The sequence below is a fragment of the Parasteatoda tepidariorum genome, chromosome X2, assembly GCF_043381705.1.
Source record: "Parasteatoda tepidariorum isolate YZ-2023 chromosome X2, CAS_Ptep_4.0, whole genome shotgun sequence".
NCBI classification, from domain to species: domain Eukaryota; kingdom Metazoa; phylum Arthropoda; class Arachnida; order Araneae; family Theridiidae; genus Parasteatoda; species Parasteatoda tepidariorum.
Genome location: NC_092215.1, coordinates 59,682,776 through 59,698,388, shown reverse-complemented (window position 1 = coordinate 59,698,388; position 15,613 = coordinate 59,682,776). Strand labels below are relative to the sequence as shown.

Sequence of the window (15,613 nt, the reverse complement as noted above, 5' to 3'; positions counted from 1 at the left end):
AAAGAAAAATTTTTTAGCAGATAATTTTATCCGAACTGAAAAGACTTAGGTAGTTATAGCACCCTGTGCGAAAATTGTTCAACAACTTATCTCTAGGAATAATGACTTTCATATGAAAGAAAACTTTAGTAACATTAATTGAGTTTGTACTCTCTATCACTAACGCTTATGCTTTGGTGCCCTCATAAAATAAAAACAGAGTGGCTAATCTTGTGTTGATAGCCACAGACAACACTTGACATAACTTTTCATTAACCGCATTTTTAAATTATTCATTCAATAACTGCAATGTCACATTATTTAAGATAACTATAATACTTTGAATTCATAAATTTTTTAAACATATCCTACACCTCCTTGCAGAAAAATATCGTACTTTCTCTACTTTTTTATTAGTAAAAAAAACTGAGAATAATTCATTTTGATTTTAAGTTCCTTTTGAAAATAACCAGTACTATAAAAAAGTGCTTGTTAAAAGGTTTAGCTAAAATCATCGAAGATAGATATTATTAAAAAGAGAGAGAATCAATCATAATTGCAGCGACTCGAACCATAGCCACCATATATTTCTCGGTGGCTATGTTCGAACCACGTTGCTCATCCAGTATGTTGATAGAAACGCACATGCGCCAGCACACGGCCCGCTATAGCTCCCGAATGGAGAGCTACAGGATGAGATGCCACCAACAAGATTAGTCTAACTCTGAGTGCCTATCGCAACAGCTCCAACACAGCCACTGTGTAAAAACCGCTCCATCAATGTTACCTCACTTATGATAAGTAAATATTTTCAATTTCGCTAAGAATAGGAGATTACAAACAATTATAGTAATACTTTTGACGTAGTAATAGAAATGTAAATATTTATTTATTTATTTATTTTGGAAAACTGGGACTCTTGCTTCCTAATAGTTATACAAGAAAACCAATCTGGTGGCCATATCAAATCATTTATAAAAATTAATGGCCTCCATATTGTTATACATAATTAGTTTCTTTCACCATTATAGATATCATTTGAGTCATAATGGCTCAGGGGATAGAGTGTTCGCCTTCCAATGAAGTGAACTGAGTTCGAATCCCAGTCATGGCCGGTCGATACGAATTCCGCATCTGGCTTGCACCGATCTCAGTGTTGACGTAAAATATCCTCAGTGTTAGATGGATCATAGGTTAGAGTCCCCTTGCCGCCAGGCTAACCGTGGGAGATTTTCGTGATTTTCCTCTCCATGTTACGCAGATGCGGGTTAGTTCAATCAAAAAGTCCTTCATGAAGGCAATTTTCTCCCAATACTTGATCCAGAAGTTCCCTTGTCTTCTGGATTGGGTTCAAAATTACAAGGCTACAGAGTTGAACATTAGTAGTCGTAAACCTAAAAAATTGGGTCAGCTGTTCAACGACTGTTATAATATAAAATAAAATGTAGATACCATTTATCTTGGAATTTATATTTGTTAGTAAATTCGACTTTACGTTTTTGCCTTATCTGGGTCAATTCTGAAGCTCAGATAAATCGCAAAATTTCGTTTTTCTTTTCCTTCTTTTCCTTAAATACCAGCCATTCTGTGATCATTTTTTAGTCCAACTTATTAGTTGAAAGTCACCACAGAAGTCAAATATTGTTCAAAGTTTAGAATTCTGTTTAAAACTTTATTGAGAATAATTTTATAATGATGAAAATTCATTCATTATTATTTTTTTGCTCTGCAGTATAGTCCCATGTTTAATTTAATTTAACAATTCAATTTAATCAATTTTTTTGAATGCCAAAAAGCCTAACCCCATCCCCAGCAAGCAATCTGAAGAAGTCATCAGCTCACTGGGCTTATTCCAACATCTTTAGCTGTCAAGATAAGGATAATTGCTGTCAGGTGCGTTTCTGGGTATCCATTGTCACCCCCTAAAAAGAACTTGGCTTATTATTCTCTTGGCTATATAGCCATTTTCTCTAGGAGCTTACCTGATAAAGAGGTTGTTATATAGCCTGGCATAAAGAATGATTTTTTCTCTCAGCATAGAGAGATTAAACTGTTAGATTTAAAAGGAAATTTCTTTCTCCAAGAATTAGCAAAGCAAAGGAACAATTACTTTATTTTGACTACTAAACACCATTTCATGAATAGCTAGCTTTTCTCGCGAATCAAGATGGATTTATATATTGTTTCTGCCATTTTAAATAAGCATTGGAATTAAATAAAATTTAAATTATGAGAAATTTTTTTCTAACTATTAAAAATATTTTGACCGAAACCGTTAAAACCTTCAATTATTAAATTAATTCAAATTAATGAAATCGATCGTAATGTTCTTCTTATTTTAATTATAATTATTAATTTTAAACTATACAGTTCATTATCTGTATCAATGAGGTTTAAAAATCAAATACGCATAAGAATTTAACAAAATAAGGTGATTTCATGGTAAAAACATAATTAGAAATCAAAATTTTGTTTTAGGATTTTTATGTGATTTTGAATAAAACTATTTCTATATATTGATATTTAAGTCATAAATCTATACTTGTGAAAAAGTTTTTAAGTAATAAATTAATTTCATATGTCTACAGTGCAGAACTATAAAATCACCCAATAGTCTTAATTGAATTAGCAAAATATTTTCATAATAATTTTATTTATATTTACTATTATTAAGTACAACATTGTTAAATGTGGTTTTATAATCAACTAACTTTTTTTTCCAAACGAGTTTTTTTTTCTTCATAAGTCTTGATTCTGAAGCCTTCCTTTTTTAATCTTTGCTTCTTTTTTAGAAATGAGTTTTTCAAAAATTTATTAGCCTTCAGAAAAATCTACTTTAACTGCAAAATAAGTTGAATATACTTGTTTAGTTTTTATAATAATTTTATTTATATTTGCTATTATTAAGCACAACATTGTTGGAATTTTTTGCAGGCATATTTGCAATTTTCAGTAAAATAAATTTTTTTTTTCAGATTAACTTAAAAAATATACCTTACTATTAACTTAAAGATCATTCTAATTAGTCCCGACCTATTTTTGAATTGTTACACGGCTTACCAACACAATTAAAAATCTCAAGTCAAACATAAGTCGAATATTTTTGAATTTTTATTTTTAAAATTTCTTGGCTGAAACTGAGTAGTAAATATTTTTGTTTGTTTGTTTGTTTTTCATTGTATTTATCTTTCTTTACAAAAATATGCAATTTTATAAAGGTTAAAGCTACTTATATTTCTGGTGAACAAGTACAATGAATTTTTTGTATCCTGCTGTTCATGCACATTCGAACCTGTACTTTAATTTATCTACATAATGTTAATTTCATTCTCTCTAATAATTGTCGATAATTGTATACTAATAAGGCCAGAAATAACTAATCAAAATTTACTGATTTGGCTACCTCATTAACGATCTTTGCAAGTTAGTCACCAAATCACTAAACAGCTTTTTTTAAAGAAAATTATTACGAAGTCTATAATCGAGAAGTGCCGGCGGATGATGTCATTGCCAGCCGTGGGCAGATTTTAAAACATTTTTTTATTTGTTAAATATTTCTAAGAAAACAAGTCTATAAATATTTCAATAAAATATCCATGCACAACCTTGATATCAAACTTCAAGTGCTTTTTTTTATACATTGCATAGTATTAGTTATAGCAATATTGACTTTCACTTAAAAAATATTATTCCATATTTGATGTGTTTAAGTGTTAAATCGCTTTCATTAGTCAACTGCACATTTTCATCTCTTTTTTTTAATGTTACTACACTGATATAATTGTAATATTAAGTCGTGTACTATAAATCAGTATTGATATATCTTTTAATAAAAGTATTTATGGGTGATTCTCACGAAACATGACAATTCGGACCCAAAAATTTCTTCAAATTTAAAGTCTTCAAAATAATCTAAAACTTTTTTTTCTATACTTCTTTAGCTACACTTATTAATATCTTATAGACAGCAGTGTAGTTTATTGACATTTGCTCGAAAAAAAAAATAGAAATTCACCAAATCTTGAATGCCAGGAAAATAACATATTACCTTAGAAGTTTGAAAAACAATAATTTTAAGTTAATAGTAAGTAACTCAACTTAAGCCTTTATGTTGGATGTACCATAAATAGCTTAAATTAATTCTTTTTTACCACTGTAGAAATAAACAAAAAATATTTTGTTGCTGATATGTGCAGAATAAAATTGTGTACAATAATCAATCATTAAATAAATAAATAACATCTAATCATATTACAATCAAACATAAACTTGGTATTAGATTAATATTTGTTTTCCCCCTTTACAGTATTAGCAGTTAAAAAGAATTTCTGGTAACACTTCAATGTCCTGGCATTCATAAGCCAGGAAAATGACAGCCAGGATAATGACAAATTCGCCATTTTATACCATATAACTTTACTTTAATTTAATATTTTGGCCGAAGACGTTTATATTCTGCAGAAAACAACAGTATTTCTTAAAATAACTCAGATAAATCTATGTAGTTTTTGTTATTAATGATTTCAAGAAGCCAGGAAAATGACAGCATTAAAACCTACTCACCTTGAAAAACTTTTTGAAATAGATTTTGAGCCAGAAAATTGATTCTTTATTCATGCAACAAGACATGTTCAGATAGGAGGGTATCTAATCAATCTATTAACATAAGATATTGATTCCTGGCGCTATCTATTTTGGTTATAAATCACTATATAAATCACCCTCTGCGTATATTCTAGAAATACTTACATAGGATAAGATAAAAAAAATTAGATTTTGAAAAATATATGGGAAGTTTTGAAGATAGTTATTATTAGAAATATTGTTTGGGACATGCCAGGAAAAGGACATTTTGATATTCAATTAAATTTTTTAAGTATACAAAACAGTCAATGCTAGTGCAAAGTCATTTTGAAATGATTAAAAGCAATGCTATTTATAAATTTTTTTTAAAAAAATGTTCTTTTAGTATTATAGTATTAGATCTTGGGGCAAGGGACAGTGCATGTCATGTTTCGTGAGAATCACCCTTATGTTAGTCATGCATGATGATTATTCTAAGATTTGAGTTTTAAAGTGTTGATTTTGCTCAGTACTCTTTTAATATCACAAGTCTTTAATATCACTCACCAACCTCCGGGTTGCTTCGTCTGCGAAGACGTCAGATTTCAGCTGAAGTTTTCCGTTTTTCCTTAGACCAGCAGCTTACTGATCGTTAAGATAAGGTTCCCAGACGAACATCGAAGTCAAGCATCATTGGTTGCGGTCAGTAAGCAGGTAGGTGAGCACTTTGATCAGCCAGCGAAGGGACAGCGGGTGCGTGGGATCCCTTATGAAAAAGTCGAGGTATAAATGAGGTATAAACGAGGTATATTTTAAAGGTATAAGGGAGGTTGTTATTTAAATACGTCGTTAAGGTTGAAAAGAGTGCAAATGAATACCTCAAAATCAACCTTAAATATACCTTAAATATACCTCCAGAGGTATATATGTTTCAACCAGAGGTGTTTAATTTTACATCTTCGGAGAGGTAGATATTTACTACTTTAAAGTGTTTCATTTTCAACCATCGGTTATTACTTTTCAGCCTGAAGAATATTTTTTTACACTTGTGGAAGTATTTATTCAACAACCTACGCTGTGTCGTTTTACACTTCTGGTTGTTATAAATCAACCTCAGGTGTATTTTGTTCTACCTCAGGTAATTATTTTTCAACCTCAGGTATATAATTTTATGCTTGTAGAGGTATATATTTATCAACCAATGGTGTGTCGTTTTGCACTTCTGGTTGTTATAAATCAACCTGAAGTGTATTTTTCACACTTGGAAAGGTTATTTTTATTAAAGTTTATTATGGAAGGGAAGATACCTACCTTAAGTTATTATTTCGTAACCTGAAGTATATATTTTTGTATTTTTAGAAGTATTAATTTATCTACCAAAGATGCGACATTTTGCACTTCAGGCTTATGTAGCTCAACCTAAAGCTGTTTTTTCAGTACTTACGAAGGTGAGGTGTTATACGGACCACCTAGTTGATTAATTTTTAACCTCACTATATAAAATATATAATATATATATAAAGATATTATCTATATTATATGAAGAAGTATGTCATTACATTTTTTCACTAGTAGACATCTTCATTTATCAATCTGAAGTTTTTAATATTAAACCATCGCAGTAATTGCTTCTTTTGTTAAGCTATAAAGGAAAGTTTCAAATGCATAATTCTTCTGTAATTTTAATAGATTGAATTAAATCATCTTAAAATTACACTTACACAAATTCTACAATTAGTAAAAATTATTCATGGGAACTCATATTTTTAGAAGATAGTTGTCTAATGTGCTTGAATTTCTTAAGCTATAAAATTACAAATTTAAATAATTAGTCAGCTGAAATTCAAATACTTTTATTTAAAACTAAAATTTAATTTTTTTACAAATCAACAAAAGTATTTTAAATACTGTTTCCGTCTACCTGTTGAAACTTGTAATTATTGGAACCTAAAAGAAAAAAAATGAATTAGTAAGAAAGTCATATTTACAATAATAGTGGCAGGTTTTAAACTATTAAAATATTACAAATTATTTTTTTCATGATTTAAAGTAACTGGATGAAGTTAATTTTCTTTTTCAGATAAATAGTAGTACTCTTCTGCCATTTCTATTCAATCCTCATAGCTAAAAAGCATGGCAGGTACGACAGCCACAAAATAAAGTACACTGAAGTCAGTACTACCATTAACAGATTTACAGAAATTCAAATATATAATTCCAATCTTAATATGCCATTTTAACGCTTCGTATTTTTCTATACATTTGGTATCATTATGGTACTTGTAAGTTTGATAATTATATTTTCTTTTTTTTTTTCTTACACATCTTTAAACTCAATAAACCTAGTCTATATATTTTTATACTTTTTGTCAGACATTATGAAACTAATAGCTTTTTTATAAATTTTAGACGCTGATTCTGAAAAGGACTTCTGTTATTGTCAATCACATAAGAGTTTCTTAAAAAATAGTTATTTTAATATTTTTTAATAAATGTAATCAAGAATCAACAATCGTTTAATAAAATTAAATTTTAATGTTATGTACCAATTTTTATATTTTTTTACACTCAATCGAATAGAAGAAATTACAAGTTGATAAGGAGCATTTATTTTAAAGTTGTGAGTAATTTTATGTGAGGAAAATGTCTAAGAGAGAATGATTTGAAATAATACTTTTAAAATAAGTTGAATACAATATCTCCTATATAATTTATAATACCAAGCAGAATAAAACTAATAGTTAGTTGTTACAATCATTTGTTTAAATATAAAAACATATCCCATAAGATGAAATTCAAAAAATTGCGTATTACTTTCAACAATAAATGACTTTATTTGCAATTGATTTTATTCAATTCAGCATTAAAATTGCATAAGAAACTATACTGACTTATTTCTAAAAATAATTTTTGAAGTAGTGAACCATAAACAGCTGCATAAAAATGCTCATAACCTTGAAACAAATTGTCATATAAAATTGAAATCGGGTTTAATTCGATTCTGTTCAATATTTTTAAAGTAATAACAATCTTCTTAGTAAATAATTAACGTGGGAAAATTGAGAAAAAATAACACGTAGTGAATTTAATAGCATTAATAGCAGTGTGATCAAACATAAAAAAGTGAGCTAGTACAGCTACCAGTTTACAATTATCAAATATCTAACAAACTATTGTTATCAACAATTGAATAAATGCAGAAGTTTATTAGGAGAGATTACTTTTTCTTTATGGTATAAATTCAGAACTATTTCCTAGGGGAAGGCTGAGCAGTAACTTGCTAGTCACTTCTTCATCGCTGCTGCGCATGTGCTATTTACAGCCTAGGTCATCTCAGCAATATCAGGGAACAGTGGATTAGCTCTGTAAATATATATATATATATATATATATGTAAGAAAAAGAAATTGCACGTTAATCAGATTTAAAAAAAAAAAACAGATTTAAAATGCATTGTTATTATACATATTTTGACTCATAAACAACAATATAAACTTTGCAACAGATATCCGAGCAAACGATAAGCATACAGCTATAGTAGAATTTCAAAGCAAAATTGCTATTTTAAAGATATTTCAATTTTCAATGATTTATTTATAAGAGAAATTATGAACATTTTACTCAACTAATCAGCTTGCATACTGCAACGTTGAAACATATACATTTAAGCAAAATAAAAGAATAGTTATATTTGAATAAATTACAAACAATAAAATATACTGTGCATAACCTGCTGTAACGATTCACCAGTAACGTTACCCTAAACAGCGACGAGAAATATTTCGATTGTTCTCTCTTATTGCTAAGCCTACACTAATAGCTTCTAAGAATATCCTCCAACTTAAACTATTTAAGATCAGGAGGCATCTTTAAAACAAAAATAATAAAATTTAAGTTTGAAAATTGAAGCATATTTGATTAAAAGTGATAAAACCAAATTAATAAATGTCAAGCACACTTACCGAATTTCGAATACACTTTCGATTGTCAACACACACGCCATTTGCCGGCTCGCACGGAACTCTGGGAATTGAGCTAGTTAATATGAAGTGTACTTTAAACAACCTTAAAACAAGCTTAGGTATAAATAAAATGACTTCATACACCTCAATAAATACCTCACTCTCGTTAGTTGAAATAAGGTTGATTTTTTTATACCTCATAAATACCTCTTTTGTTACAAGTGTAAGAAAAACAACCTGGTATACCTTGGAAACTACCTCATCAGTCTGGTTGATATGAAGTGATTTTAAAATAACCTCAAAATAAGCTTAGGTATAAATAAAATGACTTCATATACCTCAATAAATACCTCACTCTCTTTAGTTGAAATAAGGTATATTTTTTTATACCTCATAAATACCTCAATATCGTTAGTAGAAAAAAGGTATATTTTTTATACCTCGTAATTACCTCACTCTCGTTAGTTGAAATAAGGTTGATTTTTTTATACCTCATAAATACCTCTTTTGTTACAAGTGTAAGAGAAACAACCTCGTATACCTTAAAAATCATCTTATCAGTCTGGATGATTTGAAGTGAATTTAAAACAACCTCAAAATAAGCTTAGGTATAAATAAAATGACTTCATATACCTCAATAAATACCTTTTTATCGTTAGTTGAAATAAGGTAAAAATTTTTATACCTCAAAAATACCTCTTTTGTTACAAGTGTAAGAAAATAAACCTGGTATACCTTAAAAATCTCCTTATCAGTCTGGTTGATTTGAAGTGAATTTTAAACAACCTCAAAACAAGCTGAAGTATATATAAATCAACCTCGTACACCTTAATTACAACCTTTACGAGGTATAATTTTTATTGCTGTTTTCTCTGCAACCTTAAATATACCTCAAATATACCTCAAAACAACCTTAATACCTCAAAAATACCTCAAATCAACCTTAAATATACCTCAAATTTTCGTAAGGGATCTGTCATCGTTATACTGTTTTACAGTAAAGTGCTCCATTTCTCACACAGGTTGTCGGGCTACTAAAGCAGGGTAGCCATCCCCCCTGCAGAGGATCAAAATTGCAATGGCATGTCTTCTGATTCTCCTCAAGGATGTTTCTCAGACCATAGCCCATAACCCATTGCGCAGCTCTAGTGCAACGTAAATAAAGTGTCTACCGTTTTTTACTGACTAGGGCTCGTTCTATGGACATTTTCTGTTAGTTCCCTAATAGTAAATAGAAAATTTTCACTAATTCCATGTTAAGTCACGTTTTCGAACTAAAATGAAACTTTTCTCTTAACTAAGTAAAAACGATCAGGAAAACCACAGAAAAACATTAATTAATTTCAGAATATAATTTCACAGTGTTGTCCAGTGACATTGAGTAGGTAGGGGGCGAAGATTAATATGTAATTTAAGAATTGGTTTTTGAAATATTTTATGCCAAATTGAAAGTTGTTGCTGTTTTTTTTTCTTTTTTTTTCTTCTTTTTTTTGCACTCCGAGCTATTTGCTACAGAATTATGCTGTTTTTTTACTTTGTTAAAATTTAAAATTAGTTTTGGAGTAATTGAATTGTGAAGCTGTATAAAGCTCTATATCAAACTCTAAAGTTCTATATCAAGCCAATATATCAATCTATTCCAATGTATGCAACGAACCATACGAGTGTTTAAAATTAGATAACTCAGAAAATATTCAACCGATTTCACTCAAATTTTGTATTTTGTCATTTAAAATTACATGCTTTAAGATAATGCAAAATTGTGCATACTTTACAATTTAAAATTTTTAAACTGTTATTAAATAAAATAATGAAAAATAATACACAATCATTGAAAAAACTTTTTTTAGTGGAGTTGCATTAGATAAACCATCTTTATAACTTTGGACAAAACTTGCCATGTAAAATTACATTCTTTGAACTAATGTAAAAAATTTTATACTTTTCAATTCAAAGTACTCTCGACTATCATTAAATAAAAAAAATAAAAAATAATAAATACTTATTAAAATTTATTTTTTGCGTGGAATTATCTTTGGAGAAATTAATTTTATAATTGGGTGCAAAAAAATTTTTAGTTCGCTTAAAAAGTTCTCGATATATAGTGAAATACGCAAAAAGTAAACTTTGGGTGGCACTCCTGACCTATTATAAGAACCATGTATCTCAAATTGTGACTATCCTCTATGTTTTGGGGGTCAGAAATCTGAATCTATCGGAAAAATTGTAACTTTATTCTGAAAAAATAAATTTTTGTGTCTAATTTCTAACCTAAACTATCGTCTTTACTGACTAATTAGCATATTTGAGATCACCCTTTCGAACCATTCAGATCTATGTCCAAGAACGTGAAGATCCGATCATTAGATCAAAAGTTATTCAGAGAGATTTGTTTATTTTTTGCGCACAATACATACACATGTATGTATGCATTTTTGAACTTACACACACGTATTATATACACGCCGTATGTAAATACTTACATACGCTATATAGTATGCTATATAAGTACGCTATATATAAATACTAATGTTCACGCGTACTGCACTGGATGTAAGTTCGTACATATATACGTAGGTACGTTGTATTCACATATGTAAGTAAGTTGTATGAGCATACGTATGCAAGTTGCATGCACAGTGAACAGAAAAAAGAGCACCCCGTATCACTTACGTTCTAATTATTGGATTTTCACTTATTCAATCATAATGATTCGAAGGTCTTACTTTAAATATGCTAATTACTTTGTAGATGATATTTTAAGCTTCGAAATCAGACACAAAAACGAACTTGCGCTTAATAAACATATACTTCTTTCGTCTGACTTGGATTTATGACTATCAAAATAAGGGGGAGAGATTGAAACAATCTGCGAAACATGATCCTAAAAGTTTGATCTGGAAAGTGGTTGAAAGTTACAAAATTTTTTAGAAAAAATACTACATTTATTCACATTCTTGGGCGCTACAATTAATGAAGGATCTTGGCTTCCCCCACTAGACATCTCTAAACTTTTCGTTGCTCAGCTTTCTTTTTGTAGCTTTTAACTTGCATGCTTTCTATGTCTCGTTCAACATCCTCAAGCTATCGTTTTCTTGGTCTTCCAAAACTTCTCTTTCCTGTCCTTTTTTCCCCAAAAGACACTTTTTTAAACTTCGATACGCATTCATTTTTATTGAGAGGCCCAAACACTGTTACCTTTTATGATGTTAATTAGATCTAAATCTTTACATAGTTTCTCAGTTTCTAGACTCGATCACATTGTGTAGTTGTCCAGGTTTCATATCCGTAGGCTATAACTTGTCACAATATTGCTTTGTAGATTTTTAGTTTTAAGCGTACGTGATATACAAGATGATCTAAATATTTTTTGAAATGAGTAAAAGCATATGTTTCCTTCTTCCTGCTAGCCTTAATTTCAATTTTAATGGAATCATCTTCTGCCATTATAGATCCCAGGTATTTAAATTCAGTAATTCTTTTAAACTCTTCTCCATTATTGATCTTTATAATCGATGAAGCTCCTCTCTCTTCCTGTCCATCAGCGTGTACTAAATTCATCAGAAATACTAAATTTATTTTGAAATGTTTAATATGAAATATTAAGTGCGATAATTACATAACATTGTGAAAAATTATTAAACTTCGAAAAATTATATTCAATAATTCTCCTTTTATAAATTATACACAATTTTGCAAAAGAACTAAACAACAAATATTGAATAAGGTATAAAATCAGTAAAAAAAATGTCTTTTATTTGAAAAGAATGCTTACTTGCCATATATGTAGGATCGATTCTTCTTAGAATTTTTATTTCGTTGTATTTTGCCAACTTCTACGACTTTCAGTAAAAATTAAGAATTTTTTTTCATTAGGTACCGTTTGCTCAGTTCATAAGCAGCATAAATCTGATTCGAAGTTCGAACCCCTTAATGTAATTTTTTTAATTATTTTCCCATATCTCGAGACTTTTTTAAATGAATCGAAAAATTTGTGCTCACAATTATCAAATTCATTTGTCCAAAGATAATTCTTGAAAAAATAATTTTAAACAAGTACTTATTATTTTCTACTATATTATTTAATAATAGTCGAAAAGAAATTTGATTAATTAGGTATAAATTTTTACATCTTTTTAAAGAAAGTAATTATGAGGCAAAATACGAAATTTGAATGAAATCAGTTCAATAGTTCCCGAGAAATTGAATTTTAAAGAAGTTGTATATTTAAAATTCGATTTCTCAGGAACTATTCAACCGATTTCGTTTGAATACTGTACTTTGCTTTGTAAAATTATATTCTTTAAAATGTATATGACTTTTCGACTATTATCAACTAAAACAATAAAAAATAATAATACATTATTGAAAATTCCGCCCCATTTTTGTTATTCAATAACAGTGAAATTTATAATTACTGTAATATATGATACATATAAGAGTCAGTTATTTTTACGATACAGTGCATAATAAGAATCAATAATTTAAAATGCCTATATGCGATCAAACGTACACACAGCACAGCGAGAATATTAATATGAATTCAATGTATAACAAGAATATACAATGTATAACAAGAATCATTAATTTAAAACGCATATATGCAATCAAACGTACTCACAGCACGGCGAGAATATTAATATGAATTTAATGTATAACAAGAAAATTCAATGTATAACAAGAAAATTCAATGTATAACAAGAATCATTAATTTAAAATGCATATATGCAATCAAACGTACACACAGCACAGAGAGAATATTAATATGATTTCGAACTGAGCTTAACAAAACCGAATCGGATGTACAAGGATATATAAATGAAGCGGCGTTCATTCAATGGATAGATTTCCGCAAATCTTGTTATAAGAATATAATTATCTTTATTCACAACTAAAAAACGTGCATGCCGTTGTAAAAGTTTACTTCTGTTTCAGCGGTATGTTCAGTATCGTGCGGGGCTAAAACAAACCTTCTCGTTCTCAAATTGTAAATAATATCCGTTGGCGTTCGTCGTCGGTTTCGTACAAATTGGTAAGAATAATTTATGAGCGGAAAATCTTTCTCTTGGGTTCCTGGTGTGAGCTTTCTTATTTATTAGTGTTTAGATATAACTACACGCTTTAAGTATCTATGAACGCTCAATACGGTATTAACTTGAAATAACACACTATTTTTTGAGTTTTAAAACACCGAATTCAAATAGTTATTATCACACCATAGTTTTCGCAGACTTCGTGGAGGACTTTTTGATGGAACTACCTGTATATCACGCTTGTGTTGCATGGAGAGAAAAACCATTAAAAACTCCTACGGTTAGCCAGACATCAAAAGGATTCTAACTCATGATTCGTCTACCACAAAGGATAGTTTATGTCAGCATTGTAATTGCTATGATCCGAGAGTAGTAGTCATTTCAACCAGCCAATGCTGGGATTTGAACATGCGCCACCTCATTAGGAGGCAAACGATTTATTTCTTGAGCCACTGCGGCTCTTTTGTTGCCTTAGGAACCTTAGATTGTAAGAAACTATAAAATGCGAGAAATGAATTATTTTTTTCTTAACGACAGGCACTGAACTTCTCGTTCTTTGTCTCGGAAGATGCTGGAAGTGTTACTCACTTAACGTTACCCGGTGGGCACCTGTGAACTTAACTTTCAGAGGCGACCGGCGATTACATTACCCATACCACACTGACACAAACCCGCTCATAGGGGGCACCACACTCACACATCAGAAGACAATATACAGAGATAAACATCCATGGGATACAAGTCCGCAACCATTGGTTTCGTAACCAATCTTGAAATCCTAGATTATATCAGGATTCAATAGTCATTTCCATATATGGCAACGTTACTTTAAAAAGTAGCGAGTAAAAGTGCAAGTATTTTTAAAAAAAGTAACAAGTAAAAAGTTCTTATTTTAAAAAATAACGAGTAAAAAGTACAAGTACTAAACAAAAAAAGTAATGATTTAAGAGTACATTTCTAGGAAATCGAAAATTCAAAGTGACCTAAAATTTTATTGAATAATATTCTAATGTTCTTTAATGTTTTTGCAACATTTTTGTTATTTATTTAATTATTTTTAATTTTGAAAGTTATGGACATTAATTTATTTTTAAATTCGGAAGAATATTATAATATATTTTTATAATATAATCGTATAATATAATTTTAAAATCAAATGTAATTTTAATATCAAACTTTTTATGGATTTGCACGAAAAAGGAATTTTATCTATTGATTTTAATTTTTAGTTTATTATTTTTATTTATTTAAATTACCATTGATTTAAAATTGCTTTACTCTATAGAAACGCGTTTTAAAAGAACAAACATAAACAAAGCAAACACGGCGCTTCAGGTAGCTTTGGGATCTTTGAGCTAGTAAAAAATAATTGAATGTGCAGAATAAGTTGAAACAGAACAGTCTACAGTTTTATTTGTAACAATGGCTAATGCTGAAGTCATGCCAGAAAATCATTTTCCAAACATTTCTGCTTAACGGAATAATTAAAGTTTTTATTTTATTTTATTTTATTTCTAATGGCAAGGCAAAAGGTACAAATAGAAAGATGAAATAAATAACGAATACAAATGTACGTAGGATAACAAAGAAAGAAGACCGAAGTCATTGCCTTAAAAATTCTCTAGCTTCCCAATATCTTGAGGACTCAGTGTGTCCATGAAGGGCCCCACATAGAAGCAGGTGGTCCCTGCCCAATTTCTCTCCAGATTTACAAAGTGCACAAAAAGGCGTCGTGGAAAGGCCTATGCGGTATAAGTGAGCAGAAAGACAGTCGTGGCCTGCATATATAGCAAGGAATTGCCGAAGGCTGTTGATCACTTAGCCGCAGAGTGCACCACGAGGAGGTAGATCTACGTTGCACTCCAACAATTAAAGTAAATTGGAGTATTAAAGTAATATGGAATTAAAGTAAAGTAAGGTGGAAATCCTATAGCGCAATATCGGTTGAGTATGGAGGCTTGTACAATACCTCCATCCCAAATCCATTGATTTTTTACAAGGTTCATCTTCTCCATCAATGCTAATCAGAAAGATTAAAATTATTGAATTTGAAATTTGAAAACTGCTTCAAAGAAA

The 15,613-nt window shown here is 29.6% G+C and overlaps 1 protein-coding gene and 1 long non-coding RNA gene across 2 annotated transcripts in view; one reads left to right on the top strand and one right to left on the bottom strand.

Moving 5' to 3' along the window:
* The window catches only part of LOC107437247 (alpha-2C adrenergic receptor-like), a 76,067-nt gene that overhangs the window by 16,608 nt on the left and 43,846 nt on the right, over window positions 1–15,613 (top strand). The gene's annotated exons all lie outside the window — the stretch shown is intronic.
* On the bottom strand, window positions 6,380–10,192 carry LOC139427228 (uncharacterized). Its single transcript, XR_011638366.1, has 3 exons — window positions 8,505–10,192; window positions 7,764–7,905; window positions 6,380–6,489 (listed from the first exon to the last, which is right to left on the bottom strand). It is a non-coding gene; the product is annotated as an uncharacterized lncRNA (long non-coding RNA).